The following is an 11,652-nucleotide window of genomic DNA, read 5'->3' on the forward strand; positions in this document are numbered from 1 at the left end:
TTTCCGACCTCTGTCCTATCTTTATTATAGCTTCAAATGATCCCTTTACCTTAAGTGGTGTGGAACTACCGTAAGCCATAAAAGTTACATTAGGGTTTGCCTGTTGATTATACAGATTAACTTTATTTCTCTTCAATAATTCCCAGGTTGCTGCTGTAATTAAATTCAGCTTGCTACCAGAATCTATTAACATCTTAGTTTGCACTCCTCCAATGGTACAATTTATTTCGACATCATCATCAATGTGGAAAACATATTCAATATCATCCTCTTTTGTTGTATTTTCAATTACTTGATTAACTTCAGTTTTACCTTTACCAAATCGACTTATCTTTTGTTCAAAATGATGTTCTTTTCCTTCGTTTCCTTCTTTTCTTTTAAAGGCTTGTTTTGTTTTGCAAAATTGTCTAAAATGTCCTCTGAGACCACATTTTAAGCAATCCTTATCTCTAGCAGGGCATCTAACATCATAAGAAGCATGTCTAGGATTACCACATCTTCTACTCTTAGTTTCAAGTTTATTTACTTCAATATTTTCATTAGTTTTAGTAGGATTTTTGAATTCTTCTAGTTGTTTATTTACGGCCTCTAATGTATTTGCTTCAGTAATTATTCTATCGAGTGTAACTTCATCACCGATGCATAATATCTTTTTCCGTAGTTCAGGTAGGAAGCATTTTTCTGTTACCTGATCAATGATATTCTCGTCTTTATCTGTGAATTGACATTTGTCAGCTTGTTGTCGTAATCTTAATATAATTTTTTTAAATTTTTCACTGGGTTCTAGCTTCAGAAGCCTAAATATATGTCTTACGTATAATTTGCTTTGCTTAGGTGCAAAATATGCATCTAGTTTGGCTATCGCTACTTCGAACACATCTACATTTTCGCTTGGTTTGATATTTGCTCCAGGGATATTATAGAATACTTCCTGTAGTCCTAACCCGCCAAAGTGTAGGAGAGAAGCCCTCTTCTTTATGTCTATGTCAATATTAGAGACTTCTAAGTATATATATAAAGCCCTTTTCCATCGCTCCCAGCGTGCACCTACAGAAGTAGACTCACCGTCGCAGTCAAACTTTTCCAATAGCAAAGACATGTTTGGGTGACCTGAAATAATCAATTAAATGATTCAGATATTTAATCTGCTATTCCTTTACACTTTTTCACTTTAATGACCAGATAACTTTTATTCACCAAAGTATATTATATTTTACATATAATATAATTTTCTATGGTCTCCATAATTGGATAATTTCCTTTGACTTAATAATTTTTTTTTTCATTGCATAAACATAACGTATCAATTTAATGATCAGAATATTTTATCTGCACATTCTTCCTTTGTTGCTATATAATATCAATTTAATGATCAGTTCATCTTTGAAACAGCCCTTAATAAGTAATTATTTGTATTGCACTACTCATGCTCAGCTTAGAATAAATTTGGTGGGTCACCATGAGATTATAATCTGCGTGAGGGCAGATTAACATTTTGTATATCAATTTAATGATCAGAGAAATTACAACTGCAAATCTCTGCTTGATTTAACTTGCATCATTGCGTAACTAAAACATGCAAGCAACAACAACAATCATCTAAGTTTTGTTTACCTCATTAGAACGGCAGTATTACAATAAATAAAATGTTAAAATAATATATTATTTATTCATGTAAATATATTATTGCTGAATTTATTATTTCCTTTGTTGTTGGTCAAAACTGTCGGTAAAACTTTTCCTAAACACTAATACAATAAGAATAAATATGTTGAGTTCACTAATAATATATTGTATATTAGGTAACGATAAATAAATAATGAAATCTATGACAATTTGTCTCACAACGATTGTATTTCGTAGTCAAAATTTTCGAACAAAATTAACATTTAGGAATAAGTATATATGTAACTATTTATTTTATAATCATTTATTTGTTTCCGTATATGTTGTTATTATGGATATTACTTTATTCAAACTTTATTTACTGCAAGTATTCCCTGCCTATGAAGTACCTACTTCACTGTTTCTTTCCTTTTTTTTTTTTTTTTTCTTAAAATATAACGTACTTACTTTTGTCCTCGTCGCCACATGTAATGTCCTGCCTATTGGAGTGGACACACTTGATACACTACACTTATTGGGATATTTTACGGCTCAACAACACCTCGTGCAACCGACCCGTCAATTTAGAATGGCGATGTAGCCTGGATAGGCGTGTGTACAATTCTCCTCTTCACAAGTACCGCGAGGCCCCTATAGGCCTGGTTGCTCACATCCGAGCGTTCTTCCTTGCGGTATATATGGTAGTTTGCAAACATCAGTCGATCCGAGTCTGTGACGTGGGTCTCTGAAATGAGAGCCACGTCTATGCCCTGCTCTTGCAGGAGGGTTTGAAGCAGCAGTTGCTTGCTTCTGAGCCCGTTGGCATTCCAGTGAATAACACGGAGTTTGTTATTCATTGCGGTTGAGCAGGAGAGTGATGTCCTGTAATATTACGGGCACTGGGTCACGGTCTTCTAGCAGGGCGCTAAGTACCCCTTGCAGAATTGTGATGGCGGTCTTGATAATTTCCTTATCTTGACCCGAGGATGCTGCTTTCGACCGCGCGTGTGTCGCGGTGGTGGCAGCTGGTTTATGTGCCGGCGCTGGCGCCGGTGCTGGCGTGGGTGCAGGCGCAGGTGCGACTTTTGTGGTCGCACTGGGCTTGCTCTTCGGAGCAGGTTTGCTCTTCTTCTTTGGGCGTCGTTTCTTCTTCCCGGTGCTCGAGTTACGAGCTGTGGGAGCGTTCGCTGGAGCCATGAGCGAGGTCGCTGGCTCTGGTGCAGGTGCGGGTGCAGGTGCAGGTGCAAGTATTGGTGGTGAGACCGTGTTCGTGTGGTCTTCTTTGGTGGTGCGGATAGGGCAATGGTGCCGGCTCCGCGGTGTTTGGCCTCCCTCTTGTAGACCGGGCAGGCCGTGTTGTTGGCCGTGTGTGCGCCTCCACAGTTCGCGCACGTCGGTGGGTCCTCCATCTTCCTCTCGCAGTTCTTTGCGAGGTGTTCACCTCCGCATCGGACGCATGCTGGTGGTCGGTGGCAGCAGTGAGACGAGTGTCTAAACTGCTGACATCTGTGGCATTGTGCGGGGCCTTTCTTCCCTCGCCATGCTTCGATTTTTACTCCGGACATATAAAGAAGCTCTGTCACTTCGTATATCGCCGGTGTCAGTCCAGGGGTCTTCTTCAGCTGGGTGAAATACATGCACCCAGGGCGGCCTTTTCTGGCCTGGATTTCTTTGACTACCTCTGGTTCGAATCCCAGTTCACGTAGTTCTTGTTCGACCTCTTCGGCCGTGGTGTTGAATGGTAGTCCTCTGATGGCTACCTTCAGGCTCCTTTCCGCTGGCAGCGAATAGGAGAACCATGAGATGTTCTCTTCTTTCTCCAGAGTCGTGAGATACCGCTGTATGATGCGGTACTCCTCCTCTGTTGCGGGTGAGAATCGCACGCCTCGTTGGTATGGGCGTGCGCTCGGGGGTCGTCCGAGTTTTTGTTTGAGCACACGGAAGTGGTGTGCCCAATTGGGGAGGCTCTCCACCACAAGTGGTGGGTAGCTCGGCTTTTTGGCGACAGACTTTTCCGCGCCTGTCGCTGTGGCGGTCTTTGGCCCGGCAGCGGGCTCTTTTCTTGGACTGGCGCCTTTGCGCGGAGCGCACTGGCGTAGTCCCTCGGCCTCTCCTCTGGGCACCTCTTTTTCAGCTCCGTGGCGTCCTCTTCAGACGACGTGGAGTGGCTCCACCTGAGCGCGTTGGGTTGCTCGTCGATTTCCATGCTGTGCACAGAAAGAGAGCAGGTGGGTTTGGGTAGCGTTGCACGCATACTTGCCAGATGTTCCGGCGTTAGCTTGACTTGCACAACAACGCTTCGTGTTGGCAAGTCTGGGGTTGTAGTCGGTGGCGCTGCGGTGCTCCCGCTTCCAGCCTCGCCGCTCGACTGCTGGCTGTGACCTTGCGAGAGGTCCACCTGCAGGGACGGCGAGTGGTGGGGGCCGGTGACGGGTCGGACAACGCGACGGTGAGACCGCGACCGGTATCTCCTCTCGCTCGTCGTCGGCGACCTCGAGTGCTGCTTGCGAAATTCTCTCCTGAAATTTTCGACGTCCTCCTCTGGACCCATTACAGGCCCAGATTCAGGTTTAGCGCTAGTCGGCCGGCTCATGCTGCGGATCCCGTGAGGGGTCGTTAGCGAGCAACGGCTAACTGTTACTGAGCGAAAGCTCGGTAGGTTTTGGTATTCCGCCGCGAATTAACGCGGTTGTAATAGACAGCGCGCCAAGGCACACTGTTATTACAGGAAAAAGTCTCGGGTCAGAGCTGAGTAGTGTGCACTGCTCGGCTGCTAAACCAAGACGTCGAAAAGTGTGGCATAATGAATCTACTTCAAAAAGGGGACATAATTCTTGGTGATCGTGGTTTTAATATACAACATCTAGTTTCTCATATGGATGTTACAGTAAACATGCCACAGTTCCTAAAAAAAGGCTGTAATCAGTTCGAAGCACAACAACTCAGAAAATCAAAAAATTTGTCATCTGAACGTATCAATGTTGAGCGTGTTATAGGTTTAGGAAAAACATTTAAGATTCTAAGTAATAAGCTATCATTTAATTTGGTAGCACTCGAAGGAAAAATCATATTCGTGTGCTTCATGCTCACAAATTTCAGGAAGAACATAATGTAAATGAATATTTTTGACAGTTATATGTATAAATAAAAGTAAAAAATTCAATAATTTGACTTTTTATTCATCCGTATGGTAGATACATACATACTCTTTCTTAGCATATTAATAGTGTAGGGTTATAAATGTTTGTTATTTATTGTGATGTACAATAAATCTATACTGAAATAAATTTAACTATAAAATAAACTTATTTAAAAATCTTGTTCTATAGTATTACTTCAAGTTGTAACATTTTTTAGCTACAACAGGTATCATGTAAGTATGATAAAAAGCAGTTAGGAATTATAACTTCTGATATAAGCTTGTCATTTCTATTCACATACATATATTCCATTTTCATCTTTATTTGTCCAAACAAAAAAATCACAATACATTATTTCAGTAACAAGTAGCTGTGTTTGAATTTGATAATAGTAAGGGCTGTTTTCTTTCAAGTAAAATACATTAGAGTCTGGCAAATGAAAGATGAGAATGAGAAAGTGCGGCAAATTCAAAAAATTCAGAGTGTGGTATCCCTGAGTTGTAATGCGAATACCAGTCTTGATACTTTTAATTTATTTTAAATTTTAAAACAAGTTTATCAATTTGCCTCTATATTGTACAATTCAAACTAATATTCGTCCGGTTGATTTAAATAAATAAATAATGTGAACCTGGCCAATTCATGAGTTAAAAAGTGAAGCCCCAAATATTGACGCCTATTAACTAAAATATTATCTAAATCGATTCCCATATCAAATTTCATGCCAACCCATTCAGTAGTTTTCATGTTAAATAATTATTAGTAAATTCAATTATTAATAAATAAAAAACAAAATATTATTATTATTTATTCAGAGTAATCAAAATCAGACTCTAAAAATTCATATAACGATTCTTCTGAGCTACTTGTATCATTATCACTGCCAACATTTATTATGAATTCTTTTAATGTGACATTATTGTCTCTTTCTCTATACTTATCCTCTACAGTAATGACATGGTTAGTCATTGTTTTCCAATCTGAGGCAGTTATGTTCGCGAATGTCTCCTTAATAAGTTATTCTGTGTCTGCTGCAGATAAGCCAATATTTTTCTTTGCGATTAGTCGTTTCGCTGAACTCCATATCAACTCTATTGGATTCAGGTCGCAATGATACGGAGGAAGTCTTAATACTTCATGGCCATTCTGCTGGAGAAGGTCATCTGCCACATATATAGGGTCTGGTTTATGCTTCTCTACTACACAAATCAATTCCTCTTTTGAGAAAAATTCTTCATACTCTATATTATTTTCATCAAGCCACTTTTGAATATCGGCTTTGCGGTTTGTCGGGGTCTTATTTTTCTGCACAGTGTGGTTACTGGCATTGTCCATGATACACTGGGCTTGTGCAAATTCGGAATAAGCTTCTCGGTCAACCATTTGTTAAAATTTCGACTATTCATATCATGGTGATAGTCAGCACTCTTAGATTTGGTGCTAAAAAGCAATAACGCATTAGGTACAAACCCATTTTCGTGCCCAGCATGCACAATAATGTACCTCTTTCCTGAAGATATGTTTTCCACAACACCACTCGTAGATGGACCTTGCCATGATTTCTTGGGTTTATAGTTTTTATGAATGTAAGTCTCATCAAGGTATACAATTTGCTTACCCTCTGCCCTTTTTGTAGCAATTGTTCGGAGAAACTTGTGCCTCCATGCAGCAATATCATAACGCTCAATTAACAATGAGCGTTCATTTTTGTTGTTTTTGAATTGAAATCCATTTGAAAGCAATATATGTCGCAGTGTTTCACGACAGCCACGAAAACCAAAGGATTCTTGTAAGTCTGTCAAGAGACTCCTTAATGTTGGAACTTCTTTTTTTACGGTATAAAATTCATTGATTTTGTTTCGTATTATTAGTATTCGCATGAATGTCAAAGCTATCCAAGTTTGAAACAGTTTTCTTGTGAGGGCGTTTTTTTTCCTGGAGTATTCCATACACCTTCATTGACTAACCCCTCATGTTTGATTCTATTAAGTGTTGACACACTTACCTCTACAAAAAATAAAGAAAATATAAGTTTACAGGTATTTTGTACATAATTACGCCCCAAGAATATAATTACTTCACACATAATACAGATGTGGTATGTTAATGTCTATTCTAGTATCTTAATGTTCTATTTCAATCTTCAAATTTTCACTTTGATATGTTGACAGTGTCTAATAAATTTTCATATTGTTGGGCATGAACAATGAACATGTCTGTCTTAAAATATGGCAATTGATTTAGAGTTTGAGTCTTATCAAATTTCAAATAAATATTTCTCTGGCAACAGCCACCCGAAATTCTAAGTTGGTAAGCTTTTCTACTCTCGATGTTAGGGAATATAAAATGAACGAGTTTGTCAAACTTGCGTCCACCAAGAAGTAGAATATCCGCAACCACCAGCGTTTACTTCTTCTTCCGACGGCATACGTGCCCTTCACTTGGTCGAAACGGTCGACACCGCCCATTCTTTTGGTGTATTCTTTCACAACCCTAGGACAATGTACAGCCTCCCTGGTGCCATTTTTTTGCGTTCTTTGTACAGAAGTTACTTCTACTTTAGGATGAAATGCAGTTGTCAACAATAAAACCTCTTTAGTATCTTGCCACACAGTAAATGCCACATCTTGTTTAGTTCTCCACTTGGACTCACCTTTTTTCAACTTTAGGCTTTTGTTTCGGCCGTTTCTGTTTGTGTTATTTTTTATTATGTTAGGTAAAATTGCTCTATTTCTTCTCACTGTTCCAGTGGCATAAATATTTTTTTCAAACAAGTACTGCATGAGTGAAAAGTCGCAAAAAAAGTTATCGAATGTAAAATGAGTCTTGAAATCTTCTTGTGCTAATTTACTTGACAATTTCTTTACGACATTAGCCCCTAGACCCTCTTCTGTTCCTTGTACTGTTTTGCCTGTATAAATTTCATAGTTATATAAATACCCTGTGCTACTATCACAACAGCACCACACTTTATAACCCCTTTTTATGGGCTTTAGCGGCATGTACTGCTTCAAACTAGACCTTCCTTTGAATAGTATCATGCTCTCATCGATACTTTGGGAAGAGGAATTAGCGGCATTGTTTTGAAATGATTGACTAAGTAAGGATATAAGAGGACGAATTTTATATAATTTATCAAAATTTACATCTTCTCTACTTGGTTGTTGAGTATTATCGTTCAAATGCAAAGTCTCTAAAATTTTTTTGAAGCGTTTTACTGGCATAACTTCAGCTATTTCATTCACACGAAATCCAGGATCCGATGACCAATATAAATCGATTTGTGGAAGAATATGATAACCCATTATAATGAGAATGGCCAAAAAAGCACTAATTTCCTGTTTGTCAACAGGCTGCCAATTTTTTATATTTTGCTGCTCTGCATACAAGTTTGTCTGAGTAACAATCAAATCGAAGACTTCATCACTAAAAAACTTTCTGGAATGCGCTACTGGACGTGCTCTCCTATTCAATAAATACCGCGGTTTTATTGTCACCTTATCAAATTCATCGGGATCTGGCCTGGATGTCCAGAAATCCTTCCCCCATGACTCAACTTCACAATCAGATTCATCAGTCAATTCTTGTTCTAAGGGTGATGATGATTGCACTATCAAAGGCTCTTCTGGCTGCAAGTTATCTAATTGTGAACATAGTGCTATTGTAGATGTACCTGACTCTGAACTATTATTAGGGGTAGAAATCAAATGAGCAGGAGAATTTTGTAAAAGGTTACTTGAATCATCATCTGATTCAAGCAACCGTTGTATTGTATTCACGTTGAACTCTTCTGCCTCATCAGACTCAAATCCGTCTTCTGAGCCACCATCGGGAATTTTTTGTTGGTGGTAAATATATCGCCTCTGCCTTAAAAAGGGTTAAATACAAACATATTGTTAACAAATGTTTATTTAAATAAAGAAATAAAACAAAATTGTATAAAGCAAGTAATATGTATATATTCTTATGTTACTTACTTGTTTTTTGGATCACTATTTGTACATAAAACTCTTTTTTGTAGTAGTAGTTTCCACATTATTTGAAGTACCTAAAAGAATTATAATTATTTATAGTTCATAAAATGAAAATTAAATCCTTTAAATTCATCTCATGTATATGTAAGTATTACAATGGTACAAATAGTACAAAATTATATATTTTATATTTACCCTGGCCCTTTTCAGCCTGTACCTCATTATTCTTTATATATCTATAAGATCTAATGGTGGTACAGCTGTACTTGGCCCCGCTTCTATTTCAATGTTTTTGTGGTCCAAAACATTCAACTCAGCCTACAAGTATTGATGATTAAATATAAATTTTATTAATAAATAGTGTTTTATTTTTTTAATATAAAAAAAAAAACATTATTAATACCACAGGTCTCATAGCATCACTATCAAAATTATTATATTCGACAATAAAATCGCCTGGAACAATATTTATTGTGGCTAGATCTTCCTGTGAAGGCGACTTGGGCTAATTCCCACTCCCCGTCTTTCCTAAATCTTGCCAATGAGTGGACAAGTTGGCTTTAGCTGTGAGCTTCATCCTCTACCACGCTAACTTAACATCACCGTCTGACCTACACTTTCCCGTCAATTCATTTAATCTGAAAATATTTAATCAATGCTGATCATTTTTGTTGAGAAAGTAACGTATAATAAGGATAGGTACGGTAGGTTTTAAAAATGTAAACACCTCTTTGTTATATCTTTCCACTCTTGAGTTTTTTTATTGTTGGAGGAAGCTTTTGTACACCGATTTTCTATAATGTGGTGTGACTGCCCAATCATCTCACGTAGTATATCCTATAAATTTTATATTAGAATTAGGTACATAATTTATTTAAGGACTGATTTCAAGTTTGAAGTAATTTATGTTTAAGTACTTACTTTTTCTTCAGTGCTCCAATTCTCAGAACGTTTCCTTTTTTTCTGACTCATCACGAAATGACTTTAAAATAGTGTACGAGTGCAAGACGAAATTAGCAAAATTCACCCCTTGTTGCAGTCGGTGCACCGGCGAGGTGATCGTCTGGCTGCAGCTAGGGTTGCTTGCAGCGTTAGGAGAACCGGTTGGTGGTCGGAACCCATATCGTCCGCCAAGACTTCCTGCGAGAGCCTCTGTGTGAGCCCTCTGTGGACGGCTATGTCTAGCACGTCGGGTGCCAGGTCTGATCGGAACTGGTAGTGAGTCGGGGCCTCAGGACCGCTGACTGTGTATCCGCCCTTTTCAGTGTCTTGGCAGAGTCGTCTGCCTTCCGGTGTGTTGGTGGCCGAGTTCCAGGAAGTGTGTTTGCAGTTCAGATCTCCTGCGATGATTGTTGGAGTCGGTGAGTCCAGCAATGATCGGATGTCTGCAGGGTCCATTCTTGCTTTGGGAGCTTTGTAGCAGGCGAAGAGGCGTAGGGCTGTCCCTCCAGTGCACACTTCGATGCCCAAGGCGTACATCGTCCCTAGCGATGTAGCCTGGATAGGCGTGTGTACAATTCTCCTCTTGACAAGTACCGCGAGGCCTCTATAGGCCTGGTTGCTCACATCCGAGCGTTCGTCCTTGCGGTATATATGGTAATTTGCAAACTTCAGTCGATCCGAGTCTGTGACGTGGGTCTCTGATATGAGAACCACATCTATGTCCTGCTCTTGCAGGAGGGTTTGAAGCAGCAGTTGCTTGCTTCTGAGCCCGTTGGCATTCCAGTGAATAACACGGAGTTTGTTATTCATTGCGTCTGAGCAGGAGAGTGACGCCCTGTTATATTACGGGCACTGGGTCACGGTCTTCTAGCAGGGCGCTAAGTACCCCTTGCAGAATTGTGATGGCGGTCTTAATAATTTCCTTATCTTGACCCGAGGATGCTACTTTCGACCGCGCGTGTGTCGCGGTGGTGGCAGCTGGTTTATGTGCCGGCGCTGGCGCCGGTGCTGGCGTGGGTGCAGGCGCAGGTGCGACTTTTGTGGTCGCACTGGGCTTGCTCTTCGGAGCAGGTTTGCTCTTCTTCTTTGGGCGTCGTTTCTTCTTCCCGATGCTCGAGTTACAAGCTGTGGGAGCGTTCGCTGTAGCCATGAGCGAGGTCGCTGGCTCTGGTGCAGGTGCGGGTGCAGGTGCAGGTGCAGGTGCAGGTGCAGGTGCAGGTTTTTGTGGTGAGACCGTGTTCGTGGTCTTCTTTGGTGGTGCGGATAGGGCAATGGTGCTCCGCGGTGTTTGGCCTCCCTCTTGTAGACCGGGCAGGCCGTTTTATTGGCCGTGTGTGCGCCTCCACAGTTGGCGCACGTCGGTGGGTCCTCCCTTTTCCTCTCGCAGTTCTTTGCGAGGTGTTCACCTCCGCATCGGACGCATGCTGGTGGTCGGTGGCAGCAGTGAGACGAGTGTCTAAACTGCTGACATCTGTGGCATTGTGCGGGGCCTTTCTTCCCTCGCCATGCTTCGATTTTTACTCCGGACATATAAAGAAGCTCTGTCACTTCGTATATCGCCGGTGTCAGTCCAGGGGTCTTCTTCAGCTGGGTGAAATACATGCACCCAGGGCGGCCTTTTCTGGCCTGGATTTGTTTGACTACCTCTGGTTCGAATCCCAGTTCACGTAGTTCTTGTTCGACCTCTTCGGCCGTGGTGTTGAATGGTAGTCCTCTGATGGCTACCTTCAGGCTCCTTTCCGCTGGCAGCGAATAGGAGAACCATGAGACGTTCTCTTCTTTCTCCAGAGTCGTGAGATACCGCTGTATGATGCGGTACTCCTCTGTTGCGGGTGAGAATCGCACGCCTCGTTGGTATAGGCGTGCGCTCGGGGGTCGTCCGAGTTTTCGTTTGAGCACACGGAAGTGGTGTGCCCAATTGGGGAGGCTCTCCACCACAAGTGGTGGGTATCTCGGCTTTTTGGCGACAGACTTTTCCGCGCCTGTCGCTG

Source organism: Vanessa atalanta, chromosome 28, assembly GCF_905147765.1.
Source record: "Vanessa atalanta chromosome 28, ilVanAtal1.2, whole genome shotgun sequence".
In the NCBI taxonomy this organism is placed as follows: Eukaryota; Metazoa; Arthropoda; class Insecta; order Lepidoptera; family Nymphalidae; genus Vanessa; species Vanessa atalanta.